General features: G+C 46.6%; 18 non-coding genes and 4 pseudogenes across 18 annotated transcripts; 5 read left to right on the plus strand and 17 right to left on the minus strand.

Annotated features, from left to right (window-relative positions):
• Nucleotides 1-7: 7 nt before the first annotated feature.
• Nucleotides 8-149, plus strand: LOC134953328 (U1 spliceosomal RNA; annotated as a pseudogene).
• A 695-nt stretch (nt 150-844) lies between these two features.
• Nucleotides 845-1,008, plus strand: LOC134950751 (U1 spliceosomal RNA). Its single transcript, XR_010183615.1, has one exon. It is a non-coding gene; the product is annotated as a U1 spliceosomal RNA (small nuclear RNA).
• Nucleotides 1,009-1,160: 152 nt separating this feature from the next.
• On the plus strand, nt 1,161-1,302 carry LOC134953479 (U1 spliceosomal RNA; annotated as a pseudogene).
• A 695-nt stretch (nt 1,303-1,997) lies between these two features.
• On the plus strand, nt 1,998-2,161 carry LOC134950699 (U1 spliceosomal RNA). The gene has a single exon (XR_010183573.1). It is a non-coding gene; the product is annotated as a U1 spliceosomal RNA (small nuclear RNA).
• Nucleotides 2,162-2,313: 152 nt separating this feature from the next.
• Nucleotides 2,314-2,476, plus strand: LOC134952064 (U1 spliceosomal RNA). Its single transcript, XR_010184680.1, has one exon. It is a non-coding gene; the product is annotated as a U1 spliceosomal RNA (small nuclear RNA).
• A 2,075-nt stretch (nt 2,477-4,551) lies between these two features.
• On the minus strand, nt 4,552-4,715 carry LOC134950752 (U1 spliceosomal RNA). The gene has a single exon (XR_010183616.1). It is a non-coding gene; the product is annotated as a U1 spliceosomal RNA (small nuclear RNA).
• Nucleotides 4,716-5,385: 670 nt separating this feature from the next.
• Nucleotides 5,386-5,548, minus strand: LOC134952065 (U1 spliceosomal RNA). Its single transcript, XR_010184681.1, has one exon. It is a non-coding gene; the product is annotated as a U1 spliceosomal RNA (small nuclear RNA).
• Nucleotides 5,549-5,700: 152 nt separating this feature from the next.
• On the minus strand, nt 5,701-5,864 carry LOC134950703 (U1 spliceosomal RNA). Its single transcript, XR_010183576.1, has one exon. It is a non-coding gene; the product is annotated as a U1 spliceosomal RNA (small nuclear RNA).
• A 695-nt stretch (nt 5,865-6,559) lies between these two features.
• Nucleotides 6,560-6,701, minus strand: LOC134953330 (U1 spliceosomal RNA; annotated as a pseudogene).
• Nucleotides 6,702-6,853: 152 nt separating this feature from the next.
• LOC134951307 (U1 spliceosomal RNA) lies at nt 6,854-7,017 on the minus strand. Its single transcript, XR_010184072.1, has one exon. It is a non-coding gene; the product is annotated as a U1 spliceosomal RNA (small nuclear RNA).
• A 2,331-nt stretch (nt 7,018-9,348) lies between these two features.
• Nucleotides 9,349-9,490, minus strand: LOC134952809 (U1 spliceosomal RNA; annotated as a pseudogene).
• Nucleotides 9,491-9,642: 152 nt separating this feature from the next.
• Nucleotides 9,643-9,806, minus strand: LOC134951543 (U1 spliceosomal RNA). Its single transcript, XR_010184264.1, has one exon. It is a non-coding gene; the product is annotated as a U1 spliceosomal RNA (small nuclear RNA).
• A 661-nt stretch (nt 9,807-10,467) lies between these two features.
• Nucleotides 10,468-10,630, minus strand: LOC134952917 (U1 spliceosomal RNA). Its single transcript, XR_010185292.1, has one exon. It is a non-coding gene; the product is annotated as a U1 spliceosomal RNA (small nuclear RNA).
• A 152-nt stretch (nt 10,631-10,782) lies between these two features.
• LOC134950295 (U1 spliceosomal RNA) lies at nt 10,783-10,946 on the minus strand. The gene has a single exon (XR_010183238.1). It is a non-coding gene; the product is annotated as a U1 spliceosomal RNA (small nuclear RNA).
• A 2,620-nt stretch (nt 10,947-13,566) lies between these two features.
• Nucleotides 13,567-13,729, minus strand: LOC134953606 (U1 spliceosomal RNA). The gene has a single exon (XR_010185677.1). It is a non-coding gene; the product is annotated as a U1 spliceosomal RNA (small nuclear RNA).
• A 152-nt stretch (nt 13,730-13,881) lies between these two features.
• On the minus strand, nt 13,882-14,045 carry LOC134951308 (U1 spliceosomal RNA). The gene has a single exon (XR_010184073.1). It is a non-coding gene; the product is annotated as a U1 spliceosomal RNA (small nuclear RNA).
• A 671-nt stretch (nt 14,046-14,716) lies between these two features.
• On the minus strand, nt 14,717-14,879 carry LOC134953230 (U1 spliceosomal RNA). The gene has a single exon (XR_010185505.1). It is a non-coding gene; the product is annotated as a U1 spliceosomal RNA (small nuclear RNA).
• Nucleotides 14,880-15,031: 152 nt separating this feature from the next.
• LOC134950816 (U1 spliceosomal RNA) lies at nt 15,032-15,195 on the minus strand. The gene has a single exon (XR_010183669.1). It is a non-coding gene; the product is annotated as a U1 spliceosomal RNA (small nuclear RNA).
• Nucleotides 15,196-15,865: 670 nt separating this feature from the next.
• LOC134952561 (U1 spliceosomal RNA) lies at nt 15,866-16,028 on the minus strand. The gene has a single exon (XR_010185058.1). It is a non-coding gene; the product is annotated as a U1 spliceosomal RNA (small nuclear RNA).
• A 152-nt stretch (nt 16,029-16,180) lies between these two features.
• Nucleotides 16,181-16,344, minus strand: LOC134950562 (U1 spliceosomal RNA). The gene has a single exon (XR_010183460.1). It is a non-coding gene; the product is annotated as a U1 spliceosomal RNA (small nuclear RNA).
• Nucleotides 16,345-17,014: 670 nt separating this feature from the next.
• Nucleotides 17,015-17,177, minus strand: LOC134952602 (U1 spliceosomal RNA). Its single transcript, XR_010185092.1, has one exon. It is a non-coding gene; the product is annotated as a U1 spliceosomal RNA (small nuclear RNA).
• Nucleotides 17,178-17,329: 152 nt separating this feature from the next.
• LOC134950782 (U1 spliceosomal RNA) lies at nt 17,330-17,493 on the minus strand. Its single transcript, XR_010183641.1, has one exon. It is a non-coding gene; the product is annotated as a U1 spliceosomal RNA (small nuclear RNA).
• Nucleotides 17,494-20,036: the final 2,543 nt, after the last annotated feature.

Here is a 20,036-nt window from a genome sequence, read left to right on the forward strand (position 1 = left end):
CCAACTCCTACTTACCTGCCAGGTGAGATACTATGATCATGAAGTTGCTTCTCCCTGGGCAAGGATCACCCATTGCACTCTGGGTGTGCTGCCCCTGTGATTTCCCCAAATGTGGGAAACTTGACTGCGTAATTTGTGTTTCCCCTGGTCGGCTCTCATATAATTCAGATCTCTTTGTCTCAGGTCTCTCTCCAGCCTAGTTTGCTGTCTGTTTCCACTTCTTTTTTCTTGAGCCCCTCCCTTCTATACCCTTGTGCACTATCCTGACTTCTCCTCCCGTCTGCTTACTTTGTGCCTTACAATGCACAATGCAAACTACAGGTAGTGCTGCAGGGCCCACACCCTTTTACTTGCCTTACAGAGCAGCTCTGGAGCTGTTACAGTGCCCAGCTGCTGCAAGAAATCAGCTTGAATGCTTCAGGGGCTGGGGCATGGCCAACATGAGCCCCACACCGAAGGAGGGTGAAGGTGTTTAATGCGAGCTAGGGGTCATCCAAGCGCCGCAAAAGGCTGCCATGCCCTGCACGCCCCTTTTCTCTTTTCATATGCAGACGAGGGTTGAAGCCAACTTTGACCCACTGCTTGGATGACATCACCATATGCAAATCCATCTGCTGCAGGCCTTCCCCCAGGAATGCCTGCACTAGTTGTTGCATTTTGTTTGTTGTTTTGGGGTGCTTCAGTATTAGGTAGCCTTCTGCCCTCCCATGTTCATCTGAAAATATGTGTTCTCCCTGCAGTTGTTGTCCCCAGATGAGAGTTCCCTTGTGCTGCCTCAGTTGAATCTCCTTTACTTGACAGAGATGTGCCTGAGCAGCGGCCCTCCCCAGCCCTATCCCAAATCATACTTATTTTGCATAGGAGATACCATGGTCATGAAGATTGTTCTCCCAGGGTGAGGTTCATTCATTGCATTCTGGGTATGCTGACCCCTGTGATTTCCACAAATGTGGGAAACTCGACTGCATTATTTGTGGTAGTGGGGGACTGTGTTTGTGCTTTCCTCTGGTCAGCTCTGGTAAAAGTCAGATTTCTTTGTCTCAGATTTTCCTCTAGCCTTGTTCTTCTTTCGAGAGTTCCCTTGTGCTGCCTCAGTTGGATCTCCTTCACTTGACAGGGGGCTGCCCGAGCAGCGACCCTCCCCAGCTCTAGCCCAACTCCTACTTACCTGCCAGGTGAGATACTATGATCATGAAGTTGCTTCTCCCATGGCAAGGATCACCCATTGCACTCTGGGTGTGCTGCCCCTGTGATTTCCCCAAATGTGGGAAACTTGACTGCGTAATTTGTGTTTCCCCTGGTCGGCTCTCATATAATTCAGATCTCTTTGTCTCAGGTCTCTCTCCAGCCTAGTTTGCTGTCTGTTTCCACTTCTTTTTTCTTGAGCCCCTCCCTTCTATACCCTTGTGCACTATCCTGACTTCTCCTCCCGTCTGCTTACTTTGTGCCTTACAATGCACAATGCAAACTACAGGTAGTGCTGCAGGGCCCACACACTTTTACTTGCCTTACAGAGCAGCTCTGGAGCTGTTACAGTGCCCAGCTGCTGCAAGAAATCAGCTTGAATGCTTCAGGGACTGGGGCATGGCCAACATGAGCCCCACACAGAAGGAGGGTGGGGGTATTTAATGCGAACTAGGGGTCATCCAAGCGCCGCAAAAGGCCGCCATGCCCTGCATACCCCTTTTCTCTTTTCATATGCAGATGAGGGTTCCAGCCAACTTTGGCCCACTGCTTGGATGACATCACCGTATGCAAATCCGTCTTCTGCAGACCTTCCCCCAGGAATGCTTGTACTAGTTGTTGCATTTGGTTTGTTGTTTGGGGGTGCTTCAGTATTAGGCAGCCTTCTGCCCTCCCATGTTCATCTGAAAATATGTGTTCTCCCTGCAGTTGTTGTCCCCAGATGAGAGTTCCCTTGTGCTGCCTCAGTTGAATCTCCTTTACTTGACAGAGATGTGCCTGAGCAGCGGCCCTCCCCAGCCCTATCCCAAATCATACTTATTTTGCATAGGAGATACCATGGTCATGAAGATTGTTCTCCCAGGGTGAGGTTCATTCATTGCATTCTGGGTATGCTGACCCCTGTGATTTCCCCAAATGTGGGAAACTTGACTGCATTATTTGTGGTAGTGAGGGACTGTGTTTGTGCTTTCCTCTGGTCAGCTCTGGTAAAAGTCAGATTTCTTTGTCTCAGATCTTCCTCTAGCCTTGTTCTTCTTTCGAGAGTTTCCTTGTGCTGCCTCAGTTGGATCTCCTTCACTTGACAGGGGGGTGCCCGAGCAGCGACCCTCCCCAGCTCTAGCCCAACTCCTACTTACCTGCCAGGTGAGATACTATGATCATGAAGGTGCTTCTCCCAGGGCAAGGCTCACCCATTGCACTCTGGGTGTGCTGCTCCTGCGATTTCCCCAAATGTGGGAAACTTGACTGCATAATTTGTGTTTCCCCTGGTCGGCTCTCGTATAATTCAGATCTCTTTGTCTCAGGTCTCTCTCCAGCCTAGTTTGCTGTCTGTTTCCACTTCTCTTTTCTTGAGCCGCTCCCTTCTATGCCCTTGCGCACTATCCCAGGATAATTATTGTAGCTGGTCTGCGGGTAACAGCTCTCAGATCCACTTCTAGAAAAAATGCAACAATGTAATTTGAGTGACAAACTGCAGAGATGAACCCTTTCTGTGACTGCTGCACAGGGATCACACAAACTCTATTCATAGGGCTGACTTCACTTAGGGGAGATGTTCTCGCCCCGCAAAGAAGTGCGAGTATATACCGCACTTACGGTACCATTGGATTTACAGATATTTTCTTGCAATACACTATGGGGGTCATTCTGAGTTGATTGCTCGCTAGCAGTTTTTAGCAGCCTTAAAACGGTGGAGTTAACATATCTCACGTGGAAGGTGGTCATGTTATTAGCCTTGGCTTCGGCTAGGCGAGTGTCGGAATTAGCGGCTTTGTCACATAAAAGCCCATATTTGGTGTTCCATGTGGATAGAGCGGAATTGCGGACCCATCCTCAATTCCTACCAAAAGTGGTCTCATCTTTTCATATGAACCAATCTATTGTGGTGCCTTTGGCTACGCGTGACTTGGAGGATTCCGAGTTACTTGATGTGGTCAGGGCTTTGAAAATTTACGTGGCCAGGACGGCTAGAGTCAGGAAAACTGAAGCGCTGTTTGTCCTGTATGCAACCAACAAGATTGGTGCCCCTGCTTCAAAGCAGGCTATTGCTCGCTGGATTTGTAACACGATTCAGCAAGCGCATTCTATGGCTGGATTGCAGTTACCGAAATCGGTCTAGGCCCATTCCACGAGGAAAGTGGGCTCTTCTTGGGCGGCTGCCCGAGGGGTCTCGGCACTACAGCTGTGTCGAGCTGCTACTTGGTCAGGTTCAAACACCTTTTCAAAATACTATAAGTTTGATACCCTGGCTGAGGAGGAACTCATGTTTGCTCAATCGGTGCTGCAGAGTCATCCGCACTCTCCCGCCCGTTTTGGAGCTTTGGTATAATCCCCATGGTCCTTATGGAGTCCCCAGCATCCTCTAGGACGTTAGAGAAAATAAGATTTTAAACCTACCGGTAAATCTTTTTCTCGTAGTCCGTAGAGGATGCTGGGCGCCCGTCCCAAGTGCGGACTACTTCTGCAATACTTGTATATAGTTATTGCTTCAATAAGGGTTATGTTATAGTTGCATCGGTCCTGCACTGATGCTACAGTATGTTGTTTTTTCGTACTCTTAACTGGGTAGTTTATCACAAGTTATACAGTGTGATTGGTGTGGCTGGTATGAATCTTGCCCTGGATTAACAAAATCCTTTCCTCATACTGTCAGTCTCCTCTGGGCACAGTTTCTCTAACTGTGGCATAGAGGCGCATAGAGGGAGGAGCCAGTGCACACCCAGAACTAAAGTCTTTCTTAAAGTGCCCATGTCTCCTGCGGAGCCCGTCTATCCCCATGGTCCTTACGGAGTCCCCAGCACCCTCTACGGACTACGAGAAAAAGATTTACCGGTAGGTTTAAAATCTTATTTTCTACTTTATTCTTTTCTATCCTAGTTTATTACGACCAACTCTCATCCAAGGAGTTTGATATTCTACTACCTGCATGCAATTTAAATTGCTTAAATTGTTTATATGGTTGATTTGTCCTTCACAACCCATAATCTGCAACTTGGATGTACTTGTGTCATTGAAAATCTTATAATAAAAATGTTTATATATTGAAAAAAAAAGTTATAAGACATATGCATTCAATATTTGAAGAAACAAAATAAAATAAAGCTATGTATTGGGTTTCACTAACAAGCACATTGGAAGACTTGACTACTGTTAAAAGACATGCATTACATGGTATAGAGCCACAAACCACAATGTAGTAAAATAAAAACAAACTTACATGTGCTAGAGCTGGGGAGGGTCGCTGCTCGGTCAGCCCCCTGTCAAGTGAAGGAGATCCAACTGAGGCAGCACAAGGGAACTCTCGAAAGAAGAACAAGGCTAGAGGAAAATCTGAGACAAAGAAATCTGACTTTTACCAGAGCTGACCAGAGGAAAGCACAAACACAGTCCCCCACTACCACAAATAATGCAGTCGAGTTTCCCACATTTGTGGAAATCACAGGGGTCAGCATACCCAGAATGCAATGAATGAACCTCACCCTGGGAGAACAATCTTCATGACCATGGTATCTCCTATGCAAAATAAGTATGATTTGGGATAGGGCTGGGGAGGGCCGCTGCTCAGGCACATCTCTGTCAAGTAAAGGAGATTCAACTGAGGCAGCACAAGGGAACTCTCATCTGGGGACAACAACTGCAGGGAGAACACATATTTTCAGATGAACATGGGAGGGCAGAAGGCTACCTAATACTGAAGCACCCCCAAACAACAAACAAAATGCAACAACTAGTGCAAGCATTCCTGGGGGAAGGCCTGCAGCAGATGGATTTGCATATGGTGATGTCATCCAAGCAGTGGGTCAAAGTTGGCTTCAACCCTCGTCTGCATATGAAAAGAGAAAAGGGGCGTGCAGGGCATGGCAGCCTTTTGCGGCGCTTGGATGACCCCTAGCTCGCATTAAACACCTCCACCCTCCTTCGGTGTGGGGCTCATGTTGGCTATGCCCCAGCCCCTGAAGCATTCAAGCTGATTTCTTGCAGCAGTTGGCACTGTAACAGCTCCAGAGCTGCTCTGTAAGGCAAATAAAAGGGTGTGGGACCTGCAGCACTACCTGTAGTTCGCATTGTGCGTTGGAAGGCAAAAAGTAAGCAGACGGGAGAAGACAGGATAGTGCGCAAGGGCATAGAAGGGAGCGGCTCAAGAAAAGAGAAGTGGAAACAGACAGCAAACTAGGCTGGAGAGAGACCTGAGACAAAGAGATCTGAATTATACGAGAGCCGACCAGGGGAAACACAAATTATGCAGTCAAGTTTCCCACATTTGGGGAAATCGCAGGAGCAGCACACCCAGAGTGCAATGGGTGAGCCTTGCCCTGGGAGAAGCACCTTCATGATCATAGTATCTCACCTGGCAGGTAAGTAGGAGTTGGGCTAGAGCTGGGGAGGGTCGCTGCTCGGGCACCCCCCTGTCAAGTGAAGGAGATCCAACTGAGGCAGCACAAGGAAACTCTCGAAAGAAGAACAAGGCTAGAGGAAGATCTGAGACAAAGAAATCTGACTTTTACCAGAGCTGACCAGAGGAAAGCACAAACACAGTCACTCACTACCACAAATAATGCAGTTGAGTTTCCCACATTTGGGGAAATCACAGGGGTCAGCATACCCAGAATGCAATGAATGAACCTCACCCTGGGAGAACAATCTTCATGACCATGGTATCTCCTATGCAAAATAAGTATGATTTGGGATAGGGCTGGGGAGGGCCGCTGCTCAGGCACATCTCTGTCAAGTAAAGGAGATTCAACTGAGGCAGCACAAGGGAACTCTCATCTGGGGACAACAACTGCAGGGAGAACACATATTTTCAGATGAACAAGGGAGGGCAGAAGGCTGCCTAATACTGAAGCACCCCCAAACAACAAACCAAATGCAACAACTAGTACAAGCATTCCTGGGGGAAGGTCTGCAGAAGACGGATTTGCATACGGTGATGTCATCCAAGCAGTGGGCCAAAGTTGGCTGGAACCCTCATCTGCATATGAAAAGAGAAAAGGGGTATGCAGGGCATGGCGGCCTTTTGCGGCGCTTGGATGACCCCTAGTTCGCATTAAATACCCCCACCCTCCTTCTCTGTGGGGCTCATGTTGGCCATGCCCCAGCCCCTGAAGCATTCAAGCTGATTTCTTGCAGCAGCTGGGCACTGTAACAGCTCCAGAGCTGCTCTGTAAGGCAAGTAAAAGGGTGTGGGCCCTGCAGCACTACCTGTAGTTTGCATTGTGCATTGTAAGGCACAAAGTAAGCAGACGGGAGGAGAAGTCAGGATAGTGCACAAGGGTATAGAAGGGAGGGGCTCAAGAAAAAAGAAGTGGAAACAGACAGCAAACTAGGCTGGAGAGAGACCTGAGACAAAGAGATCTGAATTATATGAGAGCCGACCAGGGGAAACACAAATTACGCAGTCAAGTTTCCCACATTTGGGGAAATCACAGGGGCAGCACACCCAGAGTGCAATGGGTGATCCTTGCCCAGGGAGAAGCAACTTCATGATCATAGTATCTCACCTGGCAGGTAAGTAGGAGTTGGGCTAGAGCTGGGGAGGGTCGCTGCTCGGGCACCCCCCTGTCAAGTGAAGTAGATCCAACTGAGGCAGCACAAGGGAACTCTCGAAAGAAGAACAAGGCTAGAGGAAGATCTGAGACAAAGAAATCTGACTTTTACCAGAGCTGACCAGAGGAAAGCACAAACACAGTCCCCCACTACCACAAATAATGCTGTCAAGTTTACCACATTTGGGGAAATAACAGGGGTCAGCATACCCAGAATGCAATGAATGAACCTCACCCTGGGAGAACAATCTTCATGACCATGGTATCTCCTATGCAAAATAAGTATGATTTGGGATAGGGCTGGGGAGGGCCGCTGCTCAGGCACATCTCTGTCAAGTAAAGGAGATTCAACTGAGGCAGCACAAGGGAACTCTCATCTGGGGGCAACAACTGCAGGGAGAACACATATTTTCAGATGAACATGGGAGGGCAGAGGCTGCCTAATACTGAAGCACCCCCAACAACAAACCAAATGCAACAACTAGTGCAAGCATTCCTGGGGGAAGGCCTGCAGCAGATGGATTTGCATATGGTGATGTCATCCAAGCAGTGGGTCAAAGTTGGCTTCAACCCTCATCTGCATATGAATAGAGAAGAGGGCCGTGCAGGGCATGGCGGCCTTTTGCGGCGCTTGGATGACCCCTAGTTCGCATTAAACACCTCCACCCTCCTTCGGTGTGGGGCTCATGTTGGCTATGCCCCAGCCCCTGAAGCATTCAAGCTGATTTCTTGCAGCAGCTGGGCACTGTAACAGCTCCAGAGCTGCTCTGTAAGGCAAGTAAAAGGGTGTGGGCCCTGCAGCACTACCTGTAGTTTGCATTGTGCATTGTAAGGCACTAAGTAAGCAGACGGGAGGAGAACTAAAACAAAATCACCAAGTAGGCGCACAATACCAATGATGTTGATAAAAACACAATTTATTAACATAAAACCAATGACAAACTGATTAAAAAACACAACACTACACAGAGCATATAACTGAGGTATTATACCTTATAATTCACACATAAAGTGTATTATTAAGTGAAAGGGACACTGAAATGCAGGAGAACCCGTCTCTGTAAGATAGGGTTAATCTCTCACATTAATTCCATATCAGACAGTTTAAATGAAAAGGAAGTCCTGTAAACTGATGTAATAAGCGTTTGTGACCATAAAGGTATCCGGATTTAAATAATGTTTCCTTGGAGCAAAATAAACCAACCGATTAATGTTACTCACAGAGACGTAATGATCTCTTGCTGCACGGGATAAATGGTTAAGGAACCGCTTGTTATCACCCTGTGCATGGGTGAGACATCCGTCAGCGGTATATTCAGATGAAAGCCATTTCTTTCTGTGCAGCACCAGTTGCCTGTATCAGACCACCATACAGATCCTCCAGCTTGCTGAGCGACGCCCGGCCGGGCAGGAGGTAACAATGTTCCAAATGCAAGGAGAGTTAGAGTGGAATGATTGAATCACAGGCTGGATCATTCACCGGTGACTTGTAACGGACGGCTGAAAGTGATGGATGTCGTGCTCCGTGGGACACTTAATGGTCAAGTGTGGCCCTTTCTTCTGTACCCTCAACGCGTTTCTCCGCACCTAAGGCGGCTTCTTCAAGAGGCAGAGACACTCTGCCTCTTGAAGAAGCCGCCTTAGGTGCGGAGAAACGCGTTGAGGGTACAGAAGAAAGGGCCACACTTGACCATTAAGTGTCCCACGGAGCACGACATCCATCACTTTCAGCCGTCCGTTACAAGTCACCGGTGAATGATCCAGCCTGTGATTCAATCATTCCACTCTAACTCTCCTTGCATTTGGAACATTGTTACCTCCTGCCCGGCCGGGCGTCGCTCAGCAAGCTGGAGGATCTGTATGGTTGTCTGATACAGGCAACTGGTGCTGCACAGAAAGAAATGGCTTTCATCTGAATATACCGCTGACGGATGTCTCACCCATGCACAGGGTGATAACAAGCGGTTCCTTAACCATTTATCCCGTGCAGCAAGAGATCATTACGTCTCTGTGAGTAACATTAATCGGTTGGTTTATTTTGCTCCAAGGAAACATTATTTAAATCCGGATACCTTTATGGTCACAAACGCTTATTACATCAGTTTACAGGACTTCCTTTTCATTTAAACTGTCTGATATGGAATTAATGTGAGAGATTAACCCTATCTTACAGAGACGGGTTCTCCTGCATTTCAGTGTCCCTTTCACTTAATAATACACTTTATGTGTGAATTATAAGGTATAATACCTCAGTTATATGCTCTGTGTAGTGTTGTGTTTTTTAATCAGTTTGTCATTGGTTTTATGTTAATAAATTGTGTTTTTATCAACATCATTGGTATTGTGCGCCTACTTGGTGATTTTGTTTTAGTTGTTTTACTTTCAGGAGGCCGGCTACCTCCTTACCAAGTGGCTGCCATTATCAGTGCTATATTTGCACGACCCTGTTCAGCGCCTAAAAACCTTTTTTTCGTTTGTATTTCCAGACGGGAGGAGAAGTCAGGATAGTGCACTAGGGTATAGAAGGGAGGGGCTCAAGAAAAAAGAAGTGGAAACAGACAGCAAACTAGGCTGGAGAGAGACCTGAGACAAAGAGATCTGAATTATATGAGAGCTGACCAGGGGAAACACAAATTATGCAGTCAAGTTTCCCACATTTGGGGAAATCGCAGGAGCAGCACACCCAGAGTGCAATGGGTGATCCTTGTCCTGGGAGAAGCAACTTCATGATCATAGTATCTCACCTGGCAGGTAAGTAGGAGTTGGGCTAGAGCTGGGGAGGGTCGCTGCTCGGGCACCCCCCTGTCAAGTGAAGTAGATCCAACTGAGGCAGCACAAGGAAACTCTCGATAGAAGAACAAGGCTAGAGGAAGATCTGAGACAAATAAATCTGACTTTTACCAGAGCTGACCAGAGGAAAGAACAAACACAGTCCCCCACTACCACAAATAATGCAGTCGAGTTTCCCACATTTGTGGAAATCACAGGGGTCAGCATACCCAGAATGCAATGAATGAACCTCACCCTGGGAGAACAATCTTCATGACTATGGTATCTCCTATGCAAAATAAGTATGACTTGGGATAGGGCTGGGGAGGGCCGCTGCTCAGGCACATCTCTGTCATGTAAAGGAGATTCAACTGAGGCAGCACAAGGGAACTCTCATCTGGGGACAACAACTGCAGGGAGAACACATATTTTCAGATGAACATGGTAGGGCAGAAGGCTGCCTAATACTGAAGCACCCCCAAACAACAAACCAAATGCAACAACTAGTGCAAGCATTCCTGGGGGAAGGCCTGCAGCAGATGGATTTGCATATGGTGATGTCATCCAAGCAGTGGGTCAAAGTTGGCTTCAACCCTCGTCTGCATATGAAAAGAGAAAAGGGGCGTGCAGGGCATGGCGGCCTTTTGCGGCACTTGGATGACCCCTAGTTCGCATTAAACACCTCCACCCTCCTTCGGTGTGGGGCTATGCCCCAGCCCCTGAAGCATTCAAGCTGATTTCTTGCAGCAGCTGGGCACTGTAACAACTCCAGAGCTGCTCTGTAAGGAAAGTAAAAGGGTGTGGGCCCTGCAGCACTACCTGTAGTTTGCATTGTGCGTTGGAAGGCACAAAGTAAGCAGACGGGAGAAGTCAGGATAGTGAGCAAGGGCATAGAAGGGAGCAACTCAAGAAAAGAGAAGTGGAAACAGACAGCAAACTAGGCTGGAGAGAGACCTGAGACAAAGAGATCTGAATTATACGAGAGCCGACCAGGGGAAACACAAATTATGCAGTCAAGTGTCCAACATTTGGGGAAACCGCAGGAGCAGCACACCCAGAGTGCAATGGGTGAGCCTTGCCCTGGGAGAAGCACCTTCATGATCATAGTATCTCACCTGGCAGGTAAGTAGGAGTTGGGCTAGAGCTGGGGAGGGTCGCTGCTCGGGCACCCCCCTGTCAAGTGAAGGAGATCCAACTGAGGCAGCACATGGAAACTCTCGAAAGAAGAACAAGGCTAGAGGAAGATCTGAGACAAATAAATCTGACTTTTACCAGAGCTGACCAGAGGAAAGCACAAACACAGTCCCCCACTACCACAAATAATGCAGTTGAGTTTCCCACATTTGGGGAAATCACAGGGGTCAGCATACCCAGAATGCAATGAATGAACCTCACCCTGGGAGAACAATCTTCATGACCATGGTATCTCCTATGCAAAATAAGTATGATTTGGGATAGGGCTGGGGAGGGCTCAGGCACATCTCTGTCAAGAATTTATAAAGTCTATACATATATATAACCAAATGTCAATAAATATATATAGAACCCAGTGCTCCTATCAAAACTTATCTATTTCACCAATTTGTTGCTTATTTAATCTTTATACATCTATTAATTTTCACCATATATTATAAAATGGTGCTCCCATAGGTAGTACTGTTCTACCAATAATAAACCAAATTTTAAAGATAATCACACTTGTTATCAAGGGAGCGCAAAAAATAAAATATACAAGCTCTTTATTTTTAAAAAAATATATATAGACAGAAGAAACCCACATTCAATAAAATACAATGGAGTCAACATATATAGGCACCACTATCCATATCTAAATGTAATCAGGATCTATTTCATATTGCCCTTGATGACAACGGAATGTTTATTAAAGTGTCCAAAAAATCCTCCTGGATACAGCTGTTGTAATTTAATCGTTACTTTCCAATTGTAATTGATACATTAAATTCCTTCTTGTGGATGAACAGCAACAGTTGTAACCAACGCCTCTTATTTACTGCAGTTAAAGTTCATATGTAACTCACGTGAGTAATGAAAGAAAACAGGGGGAGAGCGCTGTGATGGTTGGTGAAACACAGCGGTATGCTACGACCCCCGTTAACCGTGGCTGGATCTTATTGGCACTCGCGGTCGGGATATTTCTCCCTGCCGTGGGGTAGAGACCTCCTTTTGCTCGGTCTCAAATTGCTTTTTCCCCTTCACCGCTGTCTTTACATCAGACGTCCGCCGTGATGTAGCTCGTTCATGAACGGGCTTATATCTCAGCAATCAGAGTGTCCGGTAATCACCTTCCTTACGCGTTTCTCCGCTGTTATCCAAGAGCGGTTTCGTCAGAGGATACATCAGCAGCCTAGCAGGCTCTTTTTAAAATGCACCGGACCAATAGTATTACTAATTAGTTGATTGGATACATACATGTACTAATTGGATGCATACATGTAATGACTCACATATGGAACAACTTTCTAATTGCAATTGCACATATAAAGGCATTTCATAATATAAAAATAAGCAACATGGTGATTAAAAATAATAATAAAATAAGCAACAAGGTGGTTTAAAAAATAACAGAAAATATATAATCTATATACAGATTAACCTATAATCTTTCAATCAATACCTCATATCTATAATCACATATACATAATTCAGAGACTCAGCACTAAGGATCCCCATTTACTTATATAAAACCTTTTAGGGTAACATAAATCCATGCCACTACTAAAGCAGTTCTTGTGGCGCAGGGGAAACATCACCTGCACTCTATGCAGCTAGTCCCATGTTCGAATCCAACCTGCTCAGCTTAACATCCATATTATTTATTTACTTTTAATGGGATCATTCTATCAATTCATTTTTACCTTTAATTTTTGTTAATATTATTTCTATATTTCATTATTTTAACCCCTGGAATAATTACATTGCTGTTTAAACAACAAAAAGAATTGAAGAAAAAATAAATATTAAACAGACAATTTAAGGATTCGAAGATTTAAATATTTAAAGATTTTAAAATTTAAAACAGGGAGGGGGGGAGAGGGAGGGGGGCCTTTTGGGAGAAGGAGGGGGAAAAAATAAAAATAGAAAAAAAATATATATATATAGAACCAAGAGAAAGTGTAAAAAGAGGATGGAGGAAGAAATCTGATGTTCATCATTACTAGTGGATTTTACTAAGGAACATTAAAGGAATACACACAACAGGATTATACAGTTTCATCCTAAGAGGAAAGCTGTTTCCAAAATAGCTACTTCTAATAATTTTGTTTATTTATTAAACATACAATAAATGGATATTCAATAAATAATATATTAGGTAAATCAATAGATAAAATCTTCAGAGACTGCCAATGTTGTTCAGTTCGATGCTCTCATTCAGACCATCAGGTGTAAGGGTACCCAAAGAAAAAATCCAAAATGCCTCCCTTGTCAAGTAAAGGAGATTCAACTGAGGCAGCACAAGGGAACTCTCATCTGGGGACAACAACTGCAGGGAGAACACATTTTCAGATGAACATGGGAGGGCAGAAGGCTGCCTAATACTGAAGCACCCCCAAACAACAAACCAAATGCAACAACTAGTACAAGCATTCCTGGGGGAAGGCCTGCAGCAGATGGATTTGCATATGGTGATGTCATCCAAGCAGTGGGTCAAAGTTGGCTTCAACCCTCGTCTGCATATGAAAAGAGAAAAGGGGCATGCAGGGCATGGCGGCCTTTTGCGGCGCTTGGATGACCCCTAGTTTGCATTAAACACCTCCACCCTACTTCGGTGTGGGGCTCATGTTGGCTATGCCCCAGCCCCTGAAGCAATCAAGCTGATTACTTGCAGCAGCTGGGCACTGTAATAGCTCCAGAGCTGCTCTGTAAGGCAACTAAAAGGGTGTGGGCCCTGCAGCACTACCTGTAGTTCGCATTGTGCGTTGGAAGGCACAAAGTAAGCAGACGGGAGAAGTCAAGATAGTGCGCAAGGCATAGAAGGGAGTGGCTCAAGAAAAGAGAAGTGTAAACAGACTGCAAACTAAGCTGGAGAGAGACATGAGACAAAGAGATCTGAATTATACGAGAGCCGACCAGGGGAAACACAAATTATGCAGTCAAGTTTCCCACATTTGGGGAAATCGCAGGAGCAGCACACCCAGAGTGCAATTGGTGAGCCTTGCCCTGGGAGAAGCACCTTCATGATCATAGTATCTTACCTAGCAGGTAAGAAGGAGTTGGGCTAGAGCTGGGGAGGGTCGCTGCTCGGGCACCCCCCTGTCAAGTGAAGGAGATCCAACTGAGGCAGCACAAGGGAACTCTCGAAAGAAGAACAAGGCTAGAGGAAGATCTGAGACAAAGAAATCTGACTTTTACCAGAGCTGACCAGAGGAAAGCACAAACACAGTCCCCCACTACCACAAATAATGCTGTCAAGTTTACCACATTTGGGGAAATAACAGGGGTCAGCATACCCAGAATGCAATGAATGAACCTCACCCTGGGAGAACAATCTTCATGACCATGGTATCTCCTATGCAAAATAAGTATGATTTGGGATAGGGCTGGGGAGGGCCGCTGCTCAGGCACATCTCTGTCAAGTAAAGGAGATTCAACTGAGGCAGCACAAGGGAACTCTCATCTGGGGACAACAACGGCAGGAGGTACACATATTTTCAGATGAACATGGGAGGGCAGACGGCTGCCTAATACTGAAGCACCCCCAAACAACAAACCAAATGCAACAACTAGTGCAAGCATTCCTGGGGGAAGGCCTGCAGCAGATGGATTTGCATATGGTGATGTCATCCAAGCAGTGGGTCAAAGTTGGCTTCAACCCTCGTCTGCATATGAAAAGAGAAAATTGGCATGCAGGGCATGGCGGCCTTTTGCGGTGCTTGGATGACCCCTAGTTCGCATTAAACACCTCCACCCTCCTTCGGTGTGGGGCTCATGATGGCTATGCCCCAGCCCCTGAAGCATTCAAGCTGATTTCTTGCAGCAGCTGGGCACTGTAACAGCTCCAGAGCTGCTCTGTAAGGCAAGTAAAAGGGTGTGGGCCCTGCAGCACTACCTGTAGTTTGCATTGTGCGTTGGAAGGCACAAAGTAAGCAGACGGGAGAAGTCAGGATAGTGCGCAAGGGCATAGAAGGGAGCAACTCAAGAAAAGAGAAGTGGAAACAGACTGCAAATTAGGCTGGAGAGAGACCTGAGACAAAGAGATCTGAATTATACGAGAGCCGACCAGGTGAAACACAAATTATGCAGTCAAGTGTCCAACATTTGGGGAAACCGCAGGAGTTGCACACCCAGAGTGCAATGGGTGAGCCTTGCCCTGGGAGAAGCACCTTCATGATCATAGTATCTCACCTGGCAGGTAAGTAGGAGCTGGGCTAGAGCTGGGGAGGGTCGCTGCTCGGGCACCCCCCTGTCAAGTGAAGGAGATCCAACTGAGGCAGCACAAGGGAACTCTCGAAAGAAGAACAAGGCTAGAGGAAGATCTGAGACAAAGAAATCTGACTTTTACCAGAGCTGACCAGAGGAAAGCACAAACACAGTCCCCCACTACCACAAATAATGCAGTCGAGTTTCCAACATTTGGGGAAATCACAGGGGTCAGCATACCCAGAATGCAATGAATGAACCTCACCCTGGGAGAACAATCTTCATGACCATGGTATCTCCTATGCAAAATAAGTATGATTTGGGATAGGGCTGGGGAGGGCCGCTGCTCAGGCACATCTCTGTCAAGTAAAGGCGATTCAACTGAGGCAGCACAAGGGAACTCTCATCTGGGGACAACAACTGCAGGGAGAACACATATTTTCAGATGAACATGGGAGGGCAGAAGGCTGCCTAATACTGAAGCACCCCCAAACAACAAACCAAATGCAACAACTAGTGCAAGCATTCCTGGGGAAGGCCTGCAGCAGATGGATTTGCATATGGTGATCTCATCCAAGCAGTGGGTCAAAGTTGGCTTCAACCCTCGTCTGCATATGAAAAGAAAAAAGGGATGTGCAGGGCATGGCGGCCTTTTGCGGCGCTTGGATGACCCCTAATTCGCATTAAACATCTCCACCCTCCTTCGGTGTGGGGCTCATGTTGGCTATGCCCCAGCCCCTGAAGCATTCAAGCTGATTTCTTGCAGCAGCTGGGCACTGTAACAGCTCCAGAGCTGCTCTGTAAAGCATGTAAAAGGGTGTGGGCCCTGCAGCACTACCTGTAGTTTGCATTGTGCGTTGGAAGGCACAAAGTAAGCAGACAGGAGAGGTCAGAATAGTGCGCAAGGGCATAGAAGGGAGCGGCTCAAGAAAAGAGAAGTGGAAACAGACAGCAAACTAGGCTGGAGAGAGACCTGAGACAAAGAGATCTGAATTATACGAGAGCCGACCAGGGGAAACACAAATTATGCAGTCAAGTTTCCCACATTTGGGGAAATCACAGGGGCAGCACACCCAGAGTGCAATGGGTGAGCCTTGCCCTGGGAGAAGCACCTACATGATCATAGTATCTCACCTGGCAGGTAAGTAGGAGTTGGGCTAGAGCTGGGGAGGGTCGCTGCTCGGGCACCCCCCTGTCAAGTGAAGGAGATCCAACTGAGGCAGCACAAGGGAACTCTCGAAAGAAGAACAAGGCTAGAGGAAGATCTGAGACAAAGAAATCTGACTTTTACCAGAGCTGACCAGAGGAAAGCACAAACACAGTCCCCCACTACCACAAATAATGCAGTCAAGTTTCCCACATTTGGGGAAATCACAGGGGTCAGCATACCCAGAATGCAATGAATGAACCTCACCCTGGGAGAACAATCTTCATGACCATGGTATCTCCTATGCAAAATAAGTATGATTTGGGATAGGGCTGGGGAGGGCCGCTGCTCAGGCACATCTCTGTCAAGTAAAGGCGATTCAACTGAGGCAGCACAAGGGAACTCTCATCTGGGGACAACAACTGCAGGGAGAACACATATTTTCAGATGAACATGGGAGGGCAGAAGGCTGCCTAATACTGAAGCACCCCCAAACAACAAACCAAATGCAACAACTAGTGCAAGCATTCCTGGGGAAGGCCTGCAGCAGATGGATTTGCATATGGTGATGTCATCCAAGCAGTGGGTCAAAGTTGGCTTCAACCCTCGTCTGCATATGAAAAGAAAAAAGGGATGTGCAGGGCATGGCGGCCTTTTGCGGCGCTTGGATGACCCCTAATTCGCATTAAACATCTCCACCCTCCTTCGGTGTGGGGCTCATGTTGGCTATGCCCCAGCCCCTGAAGCATTCAAGCTGATTTCTTGCAGCAGCTGGGCACTGTAACAGCTCCAGAGCTGCTCTGTAAGGCAAGTAAAAGGGTGTGGGCCCTGCAGCACTACCTGTAGTTTGCATTGTGCGTTGGAAGGCACAAAGTAAGCAGACAGGAGAGGTCAGAATAGTGCGCAAGGGCATAGAAGGGAGCGGCTCAAGAAAAGAGAAGTGGAAACAGACAGCAAACTAGGCTGGAGAGAGACCTGAGACAAAGAGATCTGAATTATACGAGAGCCGACCAGGGGAAACACAAATTATGCAGTCAAGTGTCCCACATTTGGGGAAATCGCAGGAGCAGCACACCCAGAGTGCAATGGGTGAGCCTTGCCCTGGGAGAAGCACCTACATGATCATAGTATCTCACCTGGCAGGTAAGTAGGAGTTGGGCTAGAGCTGGGGAGGGTCGCTGCTCGGGCACCCCCCTGTCAAGTGAAGGAGATCCAACTGAGGCAGCACAAGGGAACTCTCGAAAGAAGAACAAGGCTAGAGGAAGAAATGAGACAAAGAAATCTGACTTTTACCAGAGCTGACCAGAGGAAAGCACAAACACAGTCCCCCACTACTACAAATAATGCAGTCAAGTTTCCCACATTTGGGGAAATCACAGGGGTCAGCATACCCAGAATGCAATGAATGAACCTCACCCTGGGAAAACAATCTTCATGACCATGGTATCTCCTATGCAAGATAAGTATGATTTGGGATAGGGCTGGAGAGGGCCGCTGCTCAGGCACATCTCTGTCAAGTAAAGGAGATTCAACTGAGGCAGCACAAGGGAACTCTCATCTGGGGACAACAACTGCAGGGAGAACACATATTTTCAGATGAACATGGGAGGGCAGAAGGCTGCCTAATACTGAAGCACCCCCAAACAACAAACCAAATGCAACAACTAGTGCAAGCATTCCTGGGGGAAGGCCTGCAGCAGATTGATTTGCATATGGTAATGCCATCCAAGCAGTGGGTCAAAGTTGGCTTTAACCCTCGTCTGCATATGAAAAGAGAAAAGGGGCGTGCAGGGCATGGCGGCCTTTTGCGGCGCTTGGATGACCTCTAGTTCGCATTAAACACCTCCACCCTCCTTCGGTGTGGGGCTCATGTTGGCTATGCCCCAGCCCCTGAAGCATTCAAGCTGATTTCTTGCAGCAGCTGGGCACTGTAACAGCTCCAGAGCTGCTCTGTAAGGCAAGTAAAAGGGTGTGGGCCCTGCAGCACTACCTGTAGTTTGCATTGTGCATTGGAAGGCACAAAGTAAGCAGACGGGAGAAGTCAGGATAGTGCGCAAGGGCATAGAAGGGAGCGGCTCAAGAAAAGAAAAGTGGAAACAGACAGCAAACTAGGCTGGAGAGCTCTTCTGTCTATATTTTGCAAACCTGCTCTTGTCCTCTCCAGCTGCTCCATGTAGATTTGACGTCTGGAAAGGTGCATAACCCACTGACAAGCAGGCACACTCCTGCATGAGTTTTCTCTCTCACTAGCTGGATGATACACAATCATTTGCATGTGCTCCACCTCCGACACACCACCCACCCAACCACCCAGTGACCAGAGCCACCCACAAGCCAACTGGCTCCGTGATTTAATTTGCACAGTGTAGTCATCCAGGCAGCATGTCCTTCTCAATGGAAGGATCTCTGGTTCCATGGAATCTTCCACATTGGAATGCTGCGGAACAAAAATGATTTAAATATTCAGCTTGCTAGCATTCAATGTACCTGCGGCTTGGCTCTAGCACATGGGTCTTCATCCTGTGGCCCTCCAGCTGCTGTGAAACTACACATCCCAGCATGCCCTGCCACAGTTTTGCTATTAAGGTATGCTAAAACTGAGGCAGGGCATGCTGGGATGTGTAGTTCCACAGCAGCTGGAGGGTCGCAGGTTGAAGACCCATGTTCTAGCATGCCTGTTCTATGATGCATGTACCGTGATGTCACAATCAGCTTGGAATGGGGTGTCTAGCAGGCATTTGCTGACAGCCACTTGAGGGAGACACACATCAGGAGATGCAGCATATCGGAGGTCTTCGATGCCTTTCCAGCAAATGCACACCACCTGCTGCTGGTCTGGACACAAAACAATGCCCACAATCGAAGTCCCAAAATGCCCAACTACAGGATTCATGTAAGTAGTGAATTTAGGAATGAATTTAGAAGTAGGAAATTAAGTTAGTTCACAAGTACATTCAAATTCAGATCTAAAGTCTAGGTAGGCCTCACGTCCTGGCAGCCCCCAGCACTTAAAAATGCCTTGATTAGAGGTAGGGAATTAAATGGAGATAAGAAGTAGACGCAAAATAAGACTCCACAGAGCAGTTATCAGGTGTCTTTATCAATTGTTGCATTTAAAAAATCAAGCAATTAGGGAACACAATGTTGCAACAATGTAACCCTACTTGCAAAATAGTACTAAATAAGTTTGTCGATGTAAGACATTTGCAAAGGCGCATTTAAAACACGCTGGAAAATGCAACTGAATCTGTTTTTGGAGGCTAGAATAGGAAATGTGCATCGGTCCAACAAGAACTGAAAGCTCTTCTACCATCTTCCTTTTCTGAAAAGCCATTTAATATATGGTTCCCAGATAGGGGACATATCAGATATTGCCTTTCAAAAGCAGCAAATATCATACCACTTCTATTGCCATCAAAGATAAACATTGATTGTTTTCAGATATTGGATTGAAAAAGCAGTCTTTATTGACATAAAGAAGCAAAAAAACATACATAAACATTACACACATAAGTACTGTGTTGCAGCACAGATAAAACACAATACAAATGCTGTCGGTATAGTACAGTTCAAGAACTACAGCACAGGCCAGCCTACACTATAAATCATGAACTGCACTATACATTTAAACTATACAATAATACAACAGTTAATAAGGCTATGTGTGTGGAGTGTAAGAGGGTGAGGGAATCACAAGCCCGAAGCTTTATTGAAAGACAGACACATATAAAGGGAGGATTAATAAATACAAAGATATCCTTTACTATAGAATGTAGTCCAATCCGGTCTTTCAACTCTTCCACAACTGAAAAACGGATAGTGTTCCCAAGCCTTCCATCCTGGAATATCTTCAGTCTCTCGCCAATGAAGAAAACAATCCCTCCAGCAGACTCTTCAACCACGATACAAGATCACAGCCAAAAGTGCAAGAAGCAACTACACTTGCGTTTAACCAAAATGGCTAAAACTTAGTGAAGGAAAGTGCAGTGCACCAAAACATAAGCTGACAC

This window comes from Pseudophryne corroboree, chromosome 8, assembly GCF_028390025.1.
Source record: "Pseudophryne corroboree isolate aPseCor3 chromosome 8, aPseCor3.hap2, whole genome shotgun sequence".
In the NCBI taxonomy this organism is placed as follows: domain Eukaryota; kingdom Metazoa; phylum Chordata; class Amphibia; order Anura; family Myobatrachidae; genus Pseudophryne; species Pseudophryne corroboree.